Source organism: Coturnix japonica, chromosome 1 (genome assembly GCF_054131305.1).
Source record: "Coturnix japonica strain WE chromosome 1, WE-NBRP24, whole genome shotgun sequence".
Lineage (NCBI taxonomy): Eukaryota > Metazoa > Chordata > Aves > Galliformes > Phasianidae > Coturnix > Coturnix japonica.
Window position 1 is genome coordinate 91,645,890 of NC_140663.1, and position 22,486 is coordinate 91,668,375.

The following is a 22,486-nucleotide window of genomic DNA, read 5'->3' on the forward strand; positions in this document are numbered from 1 at the left end:
ATAGTGATCTCTATAGGCTTCTTGGCTTCATATAGAATCTTAGAATCACAGAATCATAGAATCACTCAGATTGGAAAAGACCTTAAAGATCGAGTCCAACCGCAACCTAACCATACTTAACCTATGCTCAACCTACATTTCCTGGACTGATTTGCCTTTCTGATTATTACCCCTTATTGATAGTTCAGGCTGGCAGTGACAAAGTCACTGAGAAAAGCCTGAACTATCAAGAAAGACTCCAAGGGACTGGGGCAGGTAGTTGAAGGAACAGGTGTGCAGGTAGTTTTTTCTTCTATACCTTCAGTGGCAGGAGAGGATACTGAGAGGATCCAAAAAACTCACCTCATAAATAAATGGCTTAGAAGTTGGTGCAAACACAGGAATATTGGAGTTTTTTTTTGACCATAGGGCAATTTACCTGGCACCTGGCATGGTGGCTGCAGATGGACGTAGCCTGTCTCCAAAGGTTAAGAGGATGCCAAGGATGTGGTGGGACTTCCTGAAAGGTCTTTAAACTAGGTATGAAGGGGGAAAGGGGAAAAAATGAGGGCCACTGGGGTTGAATGGGTAGTTCAAGGCTCAAAACAAAGCTTTGATGGGTGAAGAGGGTGGAGCTGAAAGGGATGGAAAGGGGCAGGGGGATGCTGCTTCCCTAAAGTGTCTGTACACTAATGAACGCAACATGGGAAGTAAACAAGAAAAGTTGCTGGAGATCTGCATGTGGTCACAAGGCCATGATCTCATAACGATCACGGGACGTGGTGGGACAGCTCACATGACTGGAATGTTGTCATGGAGGGATATGAGCTTTTTAGGAAAGATCGGCTGGCAAGGTGGGGTGGTGGAACTGCTCTCTATGTGAGAGAGCACCTAGAATGTACTGAACTGCACTTGGGGGATAGTGATGTAGCAGTAGAGAGCTTGTGGGTGAGAATCAAGTTCAGCAGAGCATCAGTCAATACCCCCAGGTCTATTTCCTCTGCACAGTCTTCCAGCCCCTCTGCCCCAAGCCTGTAGCACTGCCTCGGGTTGCTGTGGCAAAAGTGCATGACCTGGCATACGGTCTTGTTGAACCTTTTCCCATTGGCTTCAACCCAGCTATCCAGCCTGTCCAGATCCCTCTGTAAGGCCTTGCTACCCCCAGGCAGATCTACACTTCCAGCCAACTTGGTGTCATCTGAAAACATACTGAGGGTGCACTCAATGCCCTAATCCAGGTCACTAATAAAGATACTGAAGAGGACAGGCCCCAGCACTAGCCCCTGGGGAAAACCACTGGTGACCGGTCACCAGTTGGATTTAGCTCCATTCTCCCCCACTCTGAGTCTATCCCTCCAGCCAGTTCCTTACCCAGCCAAGGGTGTTCCTGTCCAAGCCATGGTCTGCCAGCTTCTTTCGGAGAATACTGTGGGAGACAGTGTCAAAGGCTTTGCTGAAGTCTCTGACTGTTTCTTCCTGAATCATCAATATATCAAAGCAACAGCATTGGGAAGATTGTGAGCCTGAGATGCTCAACCAGTGAGCAAGCGCCAAGAGAGCACTACCTGCGTCAGGTTTAGAGGGATGAATTTCACTAACCCTTGTCAACAGGGGGTGTGCACCCACTGCACCCATTATTGCAATAATGTTCATGAGTACACCAAGGTCCCTTTCCACCAGAAAGCTTCCCAACCATTCTTAGGGGTCTTAAGATGGGAGTTGGGAAGGTACATTAATAGAACTTATTCTACCAATAGCTAACATACTCATGGAAGGCTCAATGTCAAGATGATTTTCTGCTGTCTCAAGCATGACTTTATAACTGATGCATAAATGGGGAAAATATCTGCATAAATATAAATGCATAACACTGTAATTTATTGAAGCATTCCTACCTGTATTTTATTGTGAAGACCATAATATTTAGAGTCTCATAAATGAAATGTAAGATAGACTAAAAGTTCCTGGAAGAGATTCATTAATTATGTGTAATTTTTAAACATGATAATATAAAATAAAACACTACTTCTTTCTTACCAAGTATTTCAACTTATCTGCTTTAAAAGCTTTCCAGGGAAAAAAAGAAAAAAAGAAAAAATAATCTTTCATCTCTTCAATATGGTTTTTTTGTTGTTTGTTTGTTTGTTTTTGTTTTTTATTTTTGTTGTTTTTAAAAATTTTATTTAAATGAAATATTTATTCATATACAATAGATTTAAATGGAAATCCAGTGACATATTATACTGTACAACTCTTCTGAACAGTCTGCAATCCACTGTTATCTCCTATGCATATTGGCAAGATGTCAGGCACTGAAAGAGCTGTTTTAGTCTGTATAATACTGTTTCTTTACACTGGAATCCAAGTAGTCCCACATTATTTAGATAAGTTTTCTCCAGTAATTTATATCACAGATTTATACTCTTACACATCTGAAAAAAAATCTTTACATTAATTTATAGGATTTTCAGGTAAGTCAATAATGCATGAGAACACAGTCAACATACAAGATGTTGATCTGAAACATTTCATTACTGAGATAGAGCAAAACATAAGCTGTTGTGAAAGACAGAACTGGTTTTCTTTTGTTGTCTCAAAGCTTGCTTCATGAGGCCTTCCTGATGATGAGACTCTGACTGACAACTGATAAGTATCCTGAAGGACGGATGGTGGGTGTCATTGTGCCATAGTGTTTCTGCTTACGACCGCAAAGATAAGCAGAAATGGGAAGAGCAGTCTTTCTCAGGGGTGCTGCTCGAAGGAGTGGACCACTGCAGAAGGCGATAACGCTTGTGTCTGGCAACAGAGACCCCCCTCTTCCTTCCTTGCTGGCCCATCTGTGGCCAGGAATGTCACAAAAGCTGGTTGTAAATCATCTTTCGAGAAGTGTTTAAGTTTGGTATTTCCCCCAAAAATGCTGAGCTGCAATTCTCAGACTTCGAAGAGGAAAAATTCCCACCGAAATGGGGGATAAAAAGGCCCTCGCTAAACTGGGGACTTTGGAGACAAAACTCCCAAAGACACCTTTGACGGAGAATTCCCTGAGGGGAAAACTTTGTCGGAAGAACCCCCGGGACCAGCTTGCTGCGGAGCTCCCTGGCTGTCTCCCATCCCCCGCGGTGATCAGACGAGTTCCTGAGATCAACGGACCTATTGTGTACCTCGCTGGACCCACGGTGGTGACTATATCTTTTTTGCTCTCTGCAAAGACTCCTTGCTTATATTTCCTACTTTTCCTATCACCTACCTTCCCTTCCCCATCTCCCTAAAAACGGCTAGGACTTTAATAAACTGGTTGGACCAACATTTGAACCGTTGCTTCTTAATCTCACGCCGGGTATACACATATCAAAGAACCTTGCCTCCCTCCTGTAAATTGGAGCGAGACAGCTGTTCTTTACAAAGTTAACAAAATTGATGGTGAACGGAAAGGAAGGCCTAATCTTACTAAAGCTTTGAGGGGGAGAGGGGGAGGAGTGGGGAAAGTACATTTTCCACATCATATTTTTAAAATTTTGTAAAGCATATTTGTGTGATATTCTAAGCTCTCTCTCTCACTGTGACATTTTCTCAGGTTGTTAGTCATACCGCATTGTAATACTGCTTGGCAGAGCACAAGGAATACAACTTGATCTGAGCTGTCACACTACAACGTGTCCTCAAGACAACTTTGAAAACAAAAGAACAGAAGTACCATTAAACATACTGCAGCATTCCAATGGGAAATAAGAGTTTTATTTCCTTGAGTAAGGTCTGGAAAGCAAAAACTGTTGAGAGTTCTCGCTGTCTTCCTGGCTTGTAAAATATTCTTAAATAAAACAGTGGCAGATCCCTTCAACTTCAATGAAACGGGAGCTGTGAATCCTAAAAGAATGTATATAGATCATAAAATATGCAAGGACAATCTTTTAAATGGGAGCATCATCTCAACATGTGAATTTATTGCCATTATTCGTTAGCTACAGAAGTGAGTACATGGAGGTTTTGAAAGAGCTTTGATGCTACTGATAGTCAAAGGCAGTTGGGTGCTGAAATCCCTGTGTGTCTTTTTAAAATTTTATCAATAATGATTGTGAAAACTATGAAACTGAAAAAGCATAAGGGTTAAGTCTGATTAGCTAGTAGGGATCCAGTGGGCTCATGTGACTCCATCTTGTTTTCTGTGTTTCACAGCTCTGGCATATCAGTCCTCTTCCTCAGGTGAAATAGTGTTTAATTTTGCTCAATCTTTCAGTGTTAATAATGAGACCTATTCCTTTTTGAAGACATTACAAGAATCTCTCTGTTCATCTTTAGTGAAATATACCCAACAAAGTTTTGCGCAGGACAAGTAGTGCTCATTTATCTGTGTGTATTATTATAAGTTTGTGAGACTTATATTACTTTCATGTTGTACTGCTCAAGATAGTATTCAGTCAAGAGAGAACAACTGAGTAACTGACAAATGCATTGTATTTTTTCCATTTTATTTTTCTGTTTTTTTTCTTTTCTTAATTATTATCTCTAATTTTCTGCTTAGTTTCTTGTCACATATTGTTGTATATTTTAATAAATATTTTTAAGGAAAAAGTCATAGTTACCATTACTTCCCTGACATATTCTGCAACATCTTTTTCAAATTGCTAATCCTATACTAGTTTATTTTTCAACCCTAATCAAAGCAAAACCACAACTAATATATAATTTTTCATCTGTAAACTTCCATAAGTTTCCTGATCGTATGCTATTGTTTATAACCTTACCAATTAAAATGTGTCAATTTTACAAGAGAGCTTCAGTGAAGCAAGGCTTTGGGAGTCACAAGAATTAAAGAAAATATGTTGCCTGACATAAAGTAATAGATTATTCTAAGAAATTAAAATATCAATTTACATCTGGCCAGAGGCTTAGAAGTTATGAATGAATGAGTTTTATTTCAGAAGAAAGTAATAAACTTAATGTCAGAACTAACATAAAATCAAGCATTAGTGATTGTTTTTTTAATATAAAAAGATGCTCTAAAATGCCTAAGTAGCCTTTTTATGTTGACTATTCTTTGACATATGTATAAAACCAGTATATTTATTCTTGGAAGACACTATAATTTTGGAACAGTCTTGGGATTTGTTCCAGTCTTCCTAAGTGATGAAGGAATAACATAATCATGTTCAAATATTAAAAGAAAAAAAGAAAAAAGTATATTTTGCATGATCATATGTGTTTCATTCTTGATAAATTCCAATGCATAGTCCTTTCCTTATTAGGAAAATATTTTTTTGTGATGGTTACATAAAGCATCTTTCTTATTTCTCTAATTTAGATTTTCTTTCAGAAAATTACGTGACAACTAAACATGATGTAAAGAAATAATTTGGAGGAGGAATAGATTCTAGAAAAAAGATATATTTTTTTAATGAATTTTAAGAATTTGGTATCTCTCCTTCCAACACAAATTTTTAGATACTAATCTTTCAGGGGGAAAAAAAACCAACAAAAAAAACAACCAAACAAACAAAAAAAAACATTTTTCTTCCTATTTTTTTCCTGTGGACATATAGACATAATCCCAGTGAGATATCCAAATGTGACTTCTATGTTTCAAGAGACAGTAGTCTAAAATTTTCCATTGAAAGCAACAACAAACCCATATTTAACAGAAGTAATGATATTGGTTTATTCAAACTACACGTCAAATATCCAAAGCAGTTATGATCAACAGTCCTCTGGGTCTCACTGTTATCTCTCTCTTTGCTTGTTTTTTTGTTTGTTTGTTTGCTTTTTTCCCAGATACTTTCTGCACTTCTGGCAAAATAAACCTCAGAGTATGACTTCACTGTTCTCTTACTGATCATTAAATTTGTTCATGTGAGCATAAAAAAATATTAGGCATAATCTTTGCTCTTATTTCAGCCTTTCAAAAGCTTTAACTGCTCCCATTTCATATCCCATTTCCTCCATGTTCAGGGAAAGATCCTCAGCTATATTTGTGAAGCATTCAGACAATCTCTGGAGAGAATCATCCCACTTCCTTATTCCGTGGTTAAAGGTATGAGTTGCTTTCTTGCATTTATCAGAAATTATTTTTTTTTAATATCTCCTATCCATTAAAATGCTCTGTACTGAGATGGTTTGAAAAGCCTGTGTAAATTGCTGTAAGGCCACTTTCTTCTGGCCTGATATTTCAAAACTGCCAACACAGACATGGAACAAAAACCATGTCAGTCTATTGCAGTTTATGAACAAAATGTTTCATTGTAGTGGAATAATCTATTTTGTAAGTCTGGACTTGAAACAATAAGAATATTGACAAACATTTAGTTCATTTAGGCACACAATGTTTTTATAGAAGGAAGAGGTCACTTTTATATAAGGGAGCCTTGTGACTTTTTCTTTTCCCATGAGCAAGCTGATTTGAAAGCAGGTGTTGAAGGGTATACAACCTTGAATTAACTATATTAATAAAAATCGTATAGCTGAGGCAACTGGAAATATAACTAATACTAAAGTTATCCATTCTAGCTGGTAGGATGGACCCGCCACTAAAAGGTTTCTTATACAGGAAAGTCAGATTTGATTTCAAGAAGAAAAATTAAAGCTTTAAGTCACCATCTTGAAATCTTTCCAACCCTGCTTAAAAAAATATCTCCTCCTTTTAAATGTCAGATACAAGGGCTCTGTTTTAGTGTTATCAAAAAGTACAGGCCTAGTTATTTCACATTTTGATTGAGTGTTCCCCAAATGCATTTCAGGGGAGATAGAAAGAATCAGGCACAGGAGGTGGTAAAATATGGTAAGTGAAAAAAAACCAAAAACGAACACATCCATAAAGTGGAGGAAAAGCCTTCTCTGTCTGTCCAACTTAAATAAAATAAAACAATAACAGCAACAAACAAAGAAACAAACAAAATTCAGATGCCCCTTAACTTCTCCTATTTAGCAAGCAGAATGGAATTTTTTCAAAAATTTCAAAAAAAATTTCTGATCAGTGCTATCAGCTGAAGCAAAACTGAGGAACTTTTGTTGCTTATGTTTAATTTCTCAGAGTTTGCCCAAAGAATGGTGTATAACTATATTTCATCCCCAGTGAAACAAAACTAAATAATTGGTCATATATATATATCTGTGTATATACATATGTAAGAAAATCTGGGAGAGTACTGGATCAAATAAATGTCATGGCATTGCTATCTTTAATCAGAGATAAAAGCATTAGATTTTAGCAATGGATTTTAATATTTTTAGTAATGTTAAATTTTCATTGGGCAACTAACAGTGGATGTCAATAAATTTGATGAACTCTTTCAGGGGAAAAAAAAAAACATTAAAAATTATGTAGATATGGAACATTACTAAATATTCATTGATTGGGACAATTCAAAATTTAGGTAGATACCATTTAGAAATGAATTGAAAATTTTCCAGACATGCCATATCATTTTTCTGCTCTTCTTTAAATACAGTAGTATATGAGTTAATGAGTGAACTTAATTTTCCTTTAGCTGTTTTCAATCAACTGTTGGCATAAATTTTAGAATTTTCTTCTATCATTTTCAACCTAATAGTTGTTTAGGTTTTTGTTTTATTTTGTTTTGTTTTGTTTCCTAGCTAAGAAAGAAAGTGATATCCAAAATCCTGATAGAATGAGTACAGATATCAAGCAGATATCGGATATTTCAGAGTCCAAAAGATTGTCTCTCACAACTGTAGATAGAGCTTACAGGATTATTGCTTAAAGCACTGCTACTCACATGCCCATACTTTTAATAATTTAGCGACCCAGTGATCTAAAATATATTATTGACTATATTATTGTCGTTTCATAGACATGGATTGAAATGTTCCACAAGCCTTACTTATTCAAAAAATAAGACGCACAAAAAAGTTTGACTTACAAATGAATTGTCCCTCATAGTATAATGTCTTTGTGTCAAAATTCTGTGCATTAGAAAAAGAACAAAGATGTCACTAGAAAAATGCTTTTTATCTTTGTCGTTCTGAAATTCATTATTTTAATGAGACACAATCATTTAATCTCTACATGGATAATCAAATAAAAACTTTTTTTTCTTTTTTCTTTTTTTTTTTAAGTTTTCCTTTGTGAGATCCTCCCATTTCTTCATGGCTTACTGGAATGAGACATCTTAATTACCAGACTGATAGCAGTTTTGGTTATTTTGTGTGTGTGTTTTTATATTATTATTAACAACTTTAACCATAACTTAATTACTTTCAATTCTAAACTCACAGAATATGTTAGGACACGTACTAAGATAATTATAACATGCATAAAAACTTTGATTTTAGTTACATTAGTTACTGTTACAGTACTCCTGTAGCTTTTATGAATTTTGATGTCAACAAATTTTGAAAACTAAATAGTATTCACTCAGTGCATCTCAAACACAGAAATCTCTGCAGAGCCTGGCACTGACATACTTGACTCAAAACTAAAGTCAGATAGATGTATCAACAATAAAATTCACCTTCACATAGCTTCACTGGTTTTGAGGTCTGCAAATTATAGTGGGAACGTAATGAAGGGATGAAAATTACAGAAATTATGTTTCTTCTTTCTTTTTTATTACAGAACTGAAATAATAGTATAAGAATCCATATTCACATTCAGTGAAAAATGAGGGGAGAAGAGAGGAAAAGACAAGGAACAGTTCTGAGAAGAGTACATTTTCACAAATGCATTTTACTTGACTGAACTAGCATGAAGACTTTTCAGTCTAGTTGCCTCTATCAGTTCCCATTCTGGGAATGTAAACTGAATAGTCCTTTCCTACCATTTATCATCTTTATGTGACATTTTTAGAAGAATTGCATTGATTTGATGTTGTTACCTCTCAAAATTTGTTGAAGCTTTTCTTCTCATTTTTCCCACTGAATTCAGTAGAAGTAGGGTTAGTTTCACAGTGAATCCATTTGGGAATTGTGTTCCTTAAATGACGATTCAAGTGCATTTTTGAATAATGTCTTCAATTTTTTCATAGGGGTTAATATATATATGTGTGTATGTATACTTAAGACTCTTGATTATTTCAGTTATTGCTCTAGGTAGTTAATTCAGTAATATCTTTCTTCCATGATTACTTTCCTCCACTTACCATAAGTGATATACGTGATAATGTCTTTTACTTTCAGTTTCAAAAAGAAGAAATTTAATTTAACCAGTTCTCATGCTTTCTAAGAAAGCATCATATTTTGGTCAGACTGTTTCAATAACACTGGTATTTTTTATTTTTTTTTTTCATAAACTTCAAATACTATGAATTCCATGAAAAAGGCAATCCTAAAATGGAATATGATATAAATGGATCTTATATTGTATTTGAAAAATCAGAAAATGCAAGTTTGCACTGAAAAATCTCAGCAAGTGTGCTTAGGGAACATTTTGTTAGTAGTAATGTACCTTAAAAGTTTTTGTTGAAGCCTAAAAAAAAAGAAGAAAAATAAAAAATAATGGGTTTCATTTGCTATAAATTAGTATATATATAGTTGGAAAGTGGCAAACCCATTTGTAATTGCACTGTCATTTTGTTAATTAGCAGTAACCCCATTTCAATTAGCATGAGAAGAAAATTGAGATCTTACAGTCTCTGACCTTTGCTTTTACCTACAAGGCTTGAGAACCAGTGACGACGTGAGTTAAACTGTTCACTTTCTTAAGCTTCAATGTCTGGAGGACAACTGAAGTGCACTAGCAAGACACAATAATACATTCAAACTTTTCTTCTTTCTCTTGACATTTGAAAAATCAAGAGCACTACATAATCATTTCTTTTTTTTCCTAGGGTTCTTGACATATCTCTGAAGTATGAAAGGTGATAGTGCATGAAGTTGAGATGGAAACCAAAACATTCCTATTCCACTGAGTAAAATGTGCTTGCAGTTTGAACTGTAGTCCTTTGTAACACAATAATTTAGATTCTCCAGAGATTTTAAGATTTCTCAGTTGAATAAAGGAACTGAAAATTGATTTTGTTGGAATTATGAAAGATAGAAGAATACAAGGACAATTTCTGTCTCCTGTCTTGATCCTAGCTGTAACTGCAAAAAATATAAGGGAACATCCTGGCTTCCTTAAACTCCTTTAACTTTTAATATTATTAAACTTAATAGTGTTCTCGAATGCTGCCTTGAAGAAAATCAAAAGCACAACCTTTTTCAGATTCTGTTTTATGTTAAAATCCACTGTCTAGAGTAAAGCTTGCTTTTTGATTTTCTGTTTCATCTACTTCTAACTTTCTGTCATTGTTGGCAATAAACAGTTCATAATCTTGTTCTTTCACAATCAGTGTACAATTTGATATGTGCCAGATGGTAACATTAGCTTGATTTAGGAGAAAGTCTTACCGATATTTTCAAGAGAAGGAGAGAAGAGTGTTCTGAGTTAATTATATTTGAAAACGTTTTTCTGGGGAGAGCATAAATATTCCTTCTGTTCAGAAATAAAGACGGGGAACAAACCATTTTGAAGATCCCAGGACTTGTATCTTGGAAATGAAGTGGGTTTCTCTCAAAGGAATTGTGCAATTTGTTTTATACAGTGAAAGCACTGAATACAAAACAATACTGCTCATGACAAGATTTATCTGGAACTACTTTCTTTGCTTTCTCTATGTGAACTAAGAATCATTTGGAATTTGCAGCTGAAATGTTTTGAGACTTGTCTTTATCGGTAAGTTGTCTTCTGTATCATTTATCTGGAGAGTCATAACAAATTTTTTTTTTAAAATCCTTCCTGTAAAAAATTTAGAAAAGTCACAATTGGTAAAAATAAGCAAGCAAGCAAACAAACAAACAAATAAATAAATATAAATAAATATAAATAAAAATAGAAATAGAAATTCTTCTTGTGTTCTGGTTTAAACATCCATACATTTTGAAACTTGACATTTACAAACTATTTAAACAAGCAAACAAACAAACAAACAAAAAAACATCAGCCCCAAAACTCCTAACAGTGGCATATGTAGTTTTCATAGTAGTATAGCCAAGGTCCTAATGGGTGAGAAGGCAGTTCCATGCTGTGTATACTAAAAGCAAAGACATCTGGAAAGCAAGCCTGCTAGCATCATCTGCAATATCACAGGAAGTAAGAAGCACAGTAGTCAGATTAGATGGCACTTTAAATGTCATGGTCTTAAACAACACATAAGGTCTCATGTATTATCAAAGTAAAGAGATCACTTTAGAAACACATCATGTGCAAAAATGAGAGCATTTCATTTCCTGACAGGTCCCACAGAAAAATTCTTTGAGTTCCTTTGGTTTTTGTTTTTGGTTTGGTTTGGATTTTTTTTATTTTTTTTTTTTAAGCCATTGTCTTGCAACTTAACCACTTCATATTTTATGAACTTCTTCACAAATTCACTTAATTAAGTTTTTAATACATGAATAAAAACTATGCAGTTAAACTCAGAAAATCTTTCTTTGCATTTTGAATATATCAATTTTTGTGTTCATTTCAGCAGAGATAAGTTCAATCCAGAGTGACTAAGAACCACATCAGGAAATATAATGCATAAATGCAATAATAATACAAATATTAATAACCTACATTAGAAAGGTAGAAGCTCAACTGGAGCTGTAACATAGTGTGAGAATGTCATTTGTGATGGGAAATTCTGTGGGCAGCTTCTGTTTTAATTGTACAAAATTCAGATAGATAAAAAGACCTATGAAGTATTCATTAATATATATGTGTATTAATGAAAGAAAGAAAGTCTCTAGTGGTTTGCTGATGATAATCAAGTATTTGTTGCTTTGGAAAGGAAGTAAAACAGGCTTTGGAAATGTCTGAAGGCAGTACCTAAAAGGTACTGATAAATTCCTGATACAAGCTAGGATGACATTGGCCTTCTTGGCCACCTGGGCACATTGCTGGCTCATATTCAGCCAACTGTCCAACAAGGGATGGAGATTCTCCCTAGCCCTCCTCTTGCTGTGGATGTATTTATGGATATATTTATAGTCCTTTACCTTATTGGCCAAGTTCAATTCTAGCTGGGCTTTGGCTTTTCTAATTTTCTCCCTGCACAGCTTCACTATGTACCTGTAATCATCATAAGTAGCTTGCCCACTCTTCCAGAGACCATAAACTTTCCTTTTGTTCTTTAGTTCCAGCCAAAGATTTCTGTTCAGCCACTCCAGCCTCCTTGCCCGTCGGCTCATCTTCCATGACTTGTGGAAAGAAATTTTTCTTCTAAATTACATAAATTTGACTTGGGGAAAAATTCCCCAAGTTAAATTAAAGAAATTAAAGAAATTAAAGAAATATTTTGCCATAACAACAACAAAAAAATGTAATTTAGAAGCAAAAAAATTCACATCTAAAAATACACAACACAAAATCAACTAGATTTATGCTATTTATTTGTATTTACTGTGTCCTCTACAGCAATTGCAAAGTCAGAACTTGCCACTCTAAAATGAGTTCTTTATGTCATTTAATCTTCTGTCCTCGAGAGTCAGAGACTGACTGTCTTTCATGATGCAGATCCAGCTTGTGTAATTCTGCTCTGTACAACATTGTAACAAAGGTTGTCAGCTGTCAATTATAGTTAAATGAAATAAAGCTGACAAAATATTATTTGTGTGTATAGAAATTGTTGAGACAAAGAACCAAAAAATTGTCTTCTGCTAAAAGACAATAACGAAGATGAGTTCATATCTGTTAATAGTCCATTTTGTTAACTATGAGCTTAAAAGACAAAGATTGATTGTCCAGTATGCTATGAATATTTGTACAATATTCTGAAATTCAAATCAGTGTTACTGAATGCTGCTATAACTTCTTAGGATCAAGCATGCATATTTTTACACAAAGGTGATAAGAAGGTTATGAAAACAACTTTCAATTACAGTAGTGTATTTCAAACATGCTGATGAATAGAAAGTTTCAAAGGCATAATGTCAAGAAATACAAGCTCACTTTCATTACAGCCTTTTGTCAGCTGCAAGAAAACAAAAACCCTATGAAGATCAGTCAGTTAAATAGGAAAAAAAAATGCAATGTGGCTTGTATAAGTAGGAAATACATTTTACAGTAGCACCAATGAACACATTTAGTCACCTTACCCATATTTATCCCTCATCTTTTCACATGATGAGAAAAGCCATGACCATAGAAAATTATGTTCTTATAATGTACTGGTAATGCCTGCAATATTTAGTCTATTTTTACCATTCTTATTGTCTGGTTGATTTGAATTTAGTTATTTAAGTTCTTCTTTGTGGGTAGGAGACCATTTGTATTAAGACAAATAAAGGTATATTTAACCCACAAATCCAGAGAGATTAATATTCAGATATAAATCTGCCAAAACTAATACATTTTTCTTACATCTCCTGTGGATCAGCTTAGTGTGAAATATGAGTAGTTGATTAAAATATTTTTATTCCATTGCCATAGACTATCCACCCTCCTGTTCAAGGCAGCAATATGTAACTTCATGAAGTCTTTTTGGTGTCTCTGGAGTCAGTATTTTAACCTTAAATTAAGTACACTGAACTAATAATTTATAACAATTAATTATATATTTTGCAAAGAGAGGCTAAATAAAATAATCACTTTAAAATAAATTATTTTGAGGAGTTAATGAACCATGAAAGAAAAGATAGACATGAATAAAGGTGATACTTCCTTTTCTTTAAAATTCTGGGATTAACTGTAAGAAAAATTAAACACTTTCAAGCAAGAGTTTTTTGGTTGACTTTGCTGTAGAGTGTCAATGTAAATGACTTTTTTAGGTAATGGCAAAAAAAATAGCAGAATATGACTACTATTTTTTCAATTCATTTTATGATTCTTCTTATTACTGAGATTATTTCTGTGGTAAATATGTTTGACAGTTATGTTTATTTTCTTCCTGCTTTAACAATGAAGCTAACATTAATAGCATCTACTATGAATTCAGTATGAAACAGTTGTATAAACTAAAAATGATGCAGTGAAAAACTGAATGGAATCCTTACTTCTTGATTTGTAGTTAGCATTGTTTGCTGCTGAATTTATATATTAGAATCTGATTTTTGTTTGTATCTTCTTAGTTACTCAGTATTCACAGTATCAAATACAGTTATCCCAGTGGATAAGTCTACAGGTCATAACTAATTTACTGAACCAAAATAGATTCTTCTTCTGAAGAGGATGTGATTTCTGCTTTAACAAGCTTAATTCTCGTGAAGTCGGATTTGAATTTTTCTGAGATACTGCAAATATGTATTCGAATTTTTACATTGTATATACCTGGTCTAAGTGCTGATGCTGCATTTCCAACAATACAGTATTTGTTGAAAGTTATGCTCCCCTCTCTGTGCAAGAGTGGCAAGGCTGCTCTGAAGATGCTGCATACAGTTGTGCACATCGTGTTCATTAGGGTCCCACTATAAGCTACTAGATGGGAGTCAGAACACACTGGCTCTGAGGAGAGGTGAAGGGAGCTGGTCTTTTTTATCTGACAGCATTATGGTTCTCTAGACAATAACCACAAAGATGTTGGAGACAAATTCGTTTCAGTAGCAATGAACTCCCATGCAAGGAAGGGGGCAGGGGTGACAGGCTGTGGAGTGGAAACTTCAAGAAAAGCCTCTCAATGAGGTCATGGGCCATCCACTAGTGGAAGTTTCCAGGACAAAGCAAGAGAAAGGTAAAAGATACCTGATCTACTGCAGGACACTGCTCCACTTTTTGTCTGAAGTTGAGTTAGACAACTTTCAGAGGTTCTTCCCAAGGAACATGTTATGATCTTTTAATTAAGTCTTATTTAATAGAGGAGTATATATTGAAAATATACATTTAATGGTAAAATGAATTTTAAACAGGTATTGAAAGAGCTTAAATGCCAAATTTTTCCTAATAAAAATTGTGTGGTGGTGCAACTTGCCCTCCCTCTTCATTTTCCCCCTCCTATTAGGAATCTTGGCACTTTGTATGATTCTTCTCCTTGGATGAAAAGCAAAGGATCAATACATGAAGGCACTCACTCTTGCTTGACTGTAAATTGTGAAAAAGCAGCAGAACAGAGCATTAAGGCACCTGCTTATTGTGTCTGACTCCTGCTTCTCCTCTTATCACCTAGAAACAATTGTGGATTCAATCATCTCCTGACAGCTTGGGACATCTGCACCTTGATTGTGACCCAAGGAGGGTAGTACAGAATTTGTGAATATTGCAAATTCTAGTGTTTGAGCAACTTATGGAAGGTATCAGAATATTGCACTGTCCAAAGGAGCTGGTATAGATCAGTACCTGACAAAATCAGTTGTCTTGAACCCTGTAAACAGAAGTACTAAGACCCCTTGAGCATTTCTGAATCACAGTGGCCTGTGACCAGCATCTTCTCTGGGTTGGGATGCCACCAGGTACTGTAAAATCCTAGAAGCCATCTACTAAGTCCAGGGTGAAGTCATTCCACTGGAGTCAACCTAAATTATCATCTGATGAGGAATGCCAATGTATTGTATTCACTCTAAATTCGAGTAGTGGAAGATTTTAAGTATGGGCTGTCTTTTTATTTTTAGATACATCTTCCTATTCACTTATGTATTTCAGTGATGAATATTTGTTTAATGACTGTGGTTACTGAGATATTTTACTGGATCTACAGATTTCTGTGTATATGTGAATGTGTGTATGAGTTTATATATTTTACATTTCACATCCATACGTTGATTTAGTATATCTTGTTAGTAGGTTAGTGTGAATCTTGTCAGGGATGAATCTGTAATATGTCTCTATTTAATCATCACATATTTCTCTACATCACTTTATTAATTTCCAAATTGGTTAATGGCTAAGTGTTGTTAAAATTCAGTGCTTTGATTATACTATCAATAAATCTAAAACTACTGTAAAATATAACTGAGTGAAATATAGTTCTACAAGGTGGTAGAATTTCTCTGTGGTTTTTATATGTTTTAGGAGAACTCAAGATGCGATTTTGAAAATAAAAATAAGAAGTTAATTAATAATTAATAGAAAGTAGTTTTCATTTGCCGTTCTGAGAATTTATGGTTGCCTATAAAAAAAGAGTACTCTTGACTACAATAAGTACAAATTTTAGTCACAGTTGTTTTACTTATAGTTTAAAAATTGTGGATAACTGCGGTGACATTCAAAAACAAATACTTGCAAATAATGCAAGCAAGCATGCCTGCAGTGGCTTTTTTGAAATATGCTTACTGGGACATACAGTTCCTAGTGTAGTACCCAGGACCATCATGTTCTTTTATGCCGATGTTTTTTTGAGTACTGAAAGGTCCAGGAGAGATAGGAAGGACGTATCATCCCTTGGATGAACATAGTTGCACATGATGTTTTAGCAGATGTAAACTCAAGACAGACTAATTAGCCCTTGGTGTCCTAAGAAGTAGTGAATGACTAATGCAAAGAAAAATTTTGGAAAATGAGCTGTCTGCTTTGTCATATGGGATTTCCACGAGGTCCATCTGTTAGGATGTGAATATGAGATGCAAAATAATCTCTATGTCTAAAGATTATAACAGAGTAAAGCTGTCTTTTTATCAGTTTACCTTTGCTGTGACAAGCTGGATCAACAAAAAAGTAAAATCACTTAAATTCAGCTGATGTGCAGTCTCTTCTGTATTATTCTTCCTTCCTAAGTATATTATTATGAACCCTGTAGAAAAAGTACAGATTACAATATACAACAATATCTTTTTATTTGCTTTTAATTTTCAGTGTTTAGCTGAAACACACTCTTTTTAAACCTGGAACTGTTTGAAAGTCAGTCAGAAAACAACTTTTACTCTTCTCACAAATTCAAGCAAATGAGTGACTGTTCCTATTCCTTAATAAACTTCTCAGCTTTTGCATTTTGTCTTTGATAAAAATTGTATCCAATAATAATTTGTAACAACGCACTGGTAGATTTAAAAAAATAAAAAAAAATTAAAAAATAAAATAAAATAAAATAAAATAAAATAAAATAAAATAAAATAAAATAAAATAAAATAAAATAAAATAAAATAAAATAAAATAAAGGAAAAAGAAAGACATATCTTGACCTGTAAAGGAAATTTTAAGAAAATGAGAAGAATAGAGAGAGAGAAAAAAAAAAAAAAAAAAAAAAAAAAAAAGTCATAAGCATGACCTGGAAAGTGAAATAATAAGATAGATAATAAGCTGAAAATATATAGTTACTGGCCTCTAATTAATCAAAGTTTAATCACTGTTCACTTTCTGTTTTTATTTGCTATAACTGAGAATCAGAAATGAGAGTTATTGAAGTTATCATAGCTTTATTAAGATAAGCTCTAAGGGCTCGTTCATTCAGATCATCATATGGTTTGAAATAGAATTGCAATTAGAACTGCAGTACCTTATTAACTCCAATTATGGTCACTTTCTTTCTTAAATGAAGCATTCTGTACTTTATCTAGTATGCTGTGAATTCAGAACATGCAACATTTCTGGAGACAGTTTGCATAAATGCGTTTTTGCTTCACATTTAAATTGAAATAAAACAACTGAAATAAATATTCCAGAAAGACACAGTTTGCATGAAGAATTCATCCAGTTGAGTTGAATAGTTGAATCTACCACTAAGTCAACTATTACTATTTATAGTAATAGTAATATTTATTTATAAAAAACCAAAGAAAAAAAAACCAAAAAAAACCAACAGTGATCTCTTTTAGTTCTTTACAAATGTACATGTATCTTGATATAGAAAACTCCTGATAGTTGCTTTCTTATACTTGGAAGCAAACAGTGAGCAAAATGAGTCAAGTAAGTGTTTTTCAAAGATTCTCAACAAAGATGTGACATCAGCAAAGTGGAACCTTCCAAAAAAAGTAGTACAAATGACCAAGTACTTCAATGAGTTATATATGTTTTCAGACACATATTCCTGAATTCTGAACATAATACTAGTAACTTCTACAAAAAACAACTAACTCTTCTGCCATAGTCCTTTAATGTATTCTCTCAAAAACAACTTTCCTGATATTACAAATAGTACTTCTGCTCTAATAAAGTGATTGTTTTCAGTATATCTTTTCATATACCCTTCAAAGATACGCTCACCTGTAATCAAGATTTAAGCAAATATATTTCTCAGTTCCTTAAGCTGGTGGTGAAAGCTGCTAAAGTGAGAATCTACAATTCTAAAACTAATTTTATGAGGTATTCTAAGGAGATAAAACAGCAGAGTGTATTTCCATTCATCTCCTGGCCAAAGGAATTAAGTAGGAATACAATGCCAACTGGAACTAACTGCTTGGAGTTAAGGACCTACAGAAAGAGGAGCAGAGATTTGCTAGATAATGTACTCTGCTGCAGAACAATAGGAAGGACTGTGTGAGGAGGATGGCACTAAATTGTCAATAAGCCATGATAGAGAAAGGGAGGAGTGCTATCGGTGAACACCTCAGATGAAATGCTGAAAGCTAAGTTATTACAGCTACTCCGTGAAGAGTAGAAGCAGCTCAATAATGCATTTTCTGAAGACGCTTGTTCCTTCCGGTTTATGAATGGCACATTAGACTCCATTAAAAAATAAATAAATAAGTAAAATAAAATTAAAAATAAAAATCCTTTCCAGACAATTTTATGGCAGTTTTCCACTGAGACAACTGTTAAAGTGCTAGACAATGTGGTAGCTCTCATCTGTTTAAGTAAGAAGATTTTTTTAACTACCTCTTTTTTAATGAAGTTAAAAAGTATAAGGGCTCAGTCTTCACACAAATTTCAAGTCGCCAATCATATTTTCAAGAAAAAAGGCATCATCTGGCTTAAAAAAACAATGAACACTAATTCACTACATAACTAGTAGTCAGGATAACTTAAACAGAGAAATCTGTGACTTCTTCCTCCATATTTAAGTTCTCCTTCTGCCATCCAAACAGTGATTTGTTTATGTTTTGGAATCTTGCTTTAAGATTCTCTGTACTGTAAATCTTTTCTTATCTTCTGTAAAGATTAAGAAGTGAGGAAATATGAGTCTTCCATGCAGCATGCTTAGAAAGTTGTTTCTCTCTTTCCTTTGATCTGGCATGCCCTCGGGAGTAAGATGGACATGGGCTACTAATCTTTTCTCTGAACACATCTGCTGTCATTACTATCAGAGTGTGATGTTGGAGATCTCCACTTACACTTGCTAGAGCAAAGTCTTTTATCTGTTTTTTAGGAGGAGGGATGAATTACATGATCAGAGTTCATTCTAGTTGCTTCCTCATGCAAGTAAAGTGCTCAAGTATTAGAGTATGAGACAGTACTGTTTATCTGTTTAACTTATTTAATATATTTAAAATTTGTTTGAATGAAGGAGAGAGTAAAAACCTTGCACTGTGTTTAGGACACCCTGAACTAGTTTCCATGTTTAATCACAGATCCAAAGTGGAGCAGCATTAAGATGAGAATTTCAGGTGGAACCAAATGTGTCTTTGAAAGTGAGTTGATAACCTACACCAATCTAAATTTAACTAGCTCTCCCTTTGCAAGGGCTAAATCATTTTTTTTTGGTTTTGGTTTGGTTTGGTTTTGGTTGTTGTTGTTGTTTGTTTTTTTTTTCTTTTTTCCTTTTTTTTTTTTTTTCCTGTACAAAGTAATGAGAATTATATCAAGTTATTACTGATGTTCACTTAACTTAAACTATTATTATTTATTTATTTTTATTAAATCTATTCATGCTTACTTTCAGTAAGCTCACATGCAAGGTTGCAGATGTCTCAATCCTGAATGTATATACCCAGGTACCTTGATAAGTATTTTCTGAAAAAATAAATTCTGTGGGGAAGGCACATAGCACAGCCGTGGGCGTATTTAGCCTATGATATTAAATTCACAGTGACACAGCTACAGACAAAAGCTGAGGCTAGTATGAGGACAGAAAGTAATTTTGCCTCTAAAAATAATAAATTTGGCTCTGAACACTATACACTTTCGAACTGTAATTCAAAAGAAGAGGGAGTACTTCACAACTTGAAATGTATAAAAGGGGTCCATAGCTTAGCACAGCATAGCATAGCATCACATAGTATAGGATAACACATGAAATACTGTCATTAAATTGCAACAGAAATGTTACAGCACAGCTCAGACAGAAAAGCACCGTGAACTACTGAATCTCTGTCAACAGGTTAGATAAGTGTCTTCTGGAACTGCTTTACATATAACACTATTCCAGAGTAGAGTAACAGACCATCTGGCATCTCCAGCTCCTTTCTTGACATCTGATTTCAAAACAACTGCAAAGTGCAATGTAATGTATTTCAAAATATTGAAAAAGAATAAGAATATAAAGAATAATGTTTTTTCTTTTTTATAGGATAGCTACAACCAATACATGCATGTTCAGTGTGTCTCATTAGTGCAAATATGTTTGAAAAAAATTCTCTGATGATACTTTCACATAAAAAGGTCACACTTTATGTGAAATAAGATTTTGGCATCTCCACTTCCAATCAATATTTGTATGATTTCTGCCCAATATGAACTTATGCAGTAGGTTCAGTTCAGTGCCTTAATACTGAAACACTCATTTTTAGCTAAAGAAGATAAATGAAACAAATATGCAAAGAATCCTGCTGCTTGAAAAAATTGTATTGTTCCATGGAATAAAATACTTTATTATTTCCATGGTACTGAACCTCAAAGTGCTACATTGCTTTTTTGCAGAACTGTGTTCATAATTATGTTTTCTTTCTTTCTCACTGAGGTGACTCTCAGCCATCACAGAAGTAATAGGCAACTTCAAAGCCCATAACATTAATTATAAAAGGTTAGCAAAGAAATAGTGTAATGTTCACAGAAATGTGATTAATTTTCCAGAATGAAGGTAATCCTAACAACTTCTCAATGAAAACTGTACAAAATACTAACACTGCAAAATTATTACATTTCTGTTTTCTGATAATGAAGCAATCTCGTCATGAAAAATGCCTATGTCAAGTACAAAGGTACATTTTAAACCTAGAAACAAAATATTAGCAAGTTTTTATTGAGAATACATAATGTGTAGGAAGAAAAATAGGAAAAAAACACATGATCTAACAAATATGGAAGCAGGTGGTTGAAAAGCACACTGCTCTCACTTGGTTATTCTAAAACTTGATTTTATATTGTTCCTTTTTGTGGTGTTCTAGTGTTCTTATTCAAATAATAATGAAATCAGAGATGTTTTCCTGACCACTTGAGATGACTGCTACTTACTGAGAAAAATTTGTAATAAACATCATTGAAAATTCATATAATTGTAAAACAGAGTGCAACATCCAAAAATAAAACTAAAAATTGTAGAGGGTCAGCTTTCACAATGAAACAAAGATGTGTCCTGATTCATAATAATAAGCAACAACAAGAAGAAACACGACTTAACTTCAGAAAGGATATTTGATTTTTCTCATTGCCATGAAATGAGCTCCCTGTTATTAATACCTGATAGTCTGCTTAGTAGTACATACACAATGAACCAGTTTTCTCAGTTAACTTTAAGAAGTCCCTCATTTCTAAAAATGAGCCCAACATAGTGGCAGGGTAAATAGTAGATGCACAAACCAAATGACTTCTTAACTTCAAGCATATTGAGAATAAACACTCTGAATACGAAAACAAGCTACCACTTCAGCATGTATTCTAATTGATTGATTTCTAAATTGAACACGAGAGAAAACATTCAGACATCATCTCCCTTAATTCAGAATTGAATTCCTTGCTCTCAAATAACAAAAGTAGTAGAATGCTATTATATAAGTATCAAGCATATATAAATAACTCTAAAATGAAACAAAAGTAACCAGAACCCCTTCTTTCAGTTCCTTGTAACTTCTTTCAATTTTGTTAATTTTGAAGTTGGTTTGACTATTAAAGTTTCTACTGTGTCTGATACTTAACAAATTACAGTTCTGGTGCTTCAGAAATGCTGTTACCATATATATATATGATCAAGGATCTATAAACACCCTGGAGAAATGTGAATCTCACCTTATCAGACAAACTTTTTCTAACAATAGCACTTTTAAAGAAGCATTAGTATTGTACTCACAAATAAGATAGATTTTTGTAAACTACTGTGAAACTGCTAAATCGCTTTCTTTAGTCAATTTCTTTCAGTTGAAGGTATTTGTACTTTGAATACCACAAGGTAAAAAGGCCTTTAAATTGTTACATTTTCTTATTGTTTCTTTATTATTCACATGTATGTTCTCTTCATTCTTTTTTTTTTTTTCCCTCATTTTTCTACCAATATTTATCTTTTCCATTTCTCAGAAACATTTACAGTCAAATTGCTCAGAAACAAGCTGTAATTCATATGCCTGCATTTTCCAGCTCCTGCCTCAGAGGCTAAGTATCTGCAGATCAGAAAATCACAGACTTGTTGAGGTGACCTCCACAGACTGTCTGGTCTAACTCCCCTACTCGATTTGGGACACCTAGATCACACTGCCCAGGACCATGCTGATAACAGGTCTGTGTTGCCTAGATCATGCTGACAAGAAGTGAGCATCCAGAATCAAGACAAAACTTATAGGATTAAAAAACAAGTTTAAACTCAAA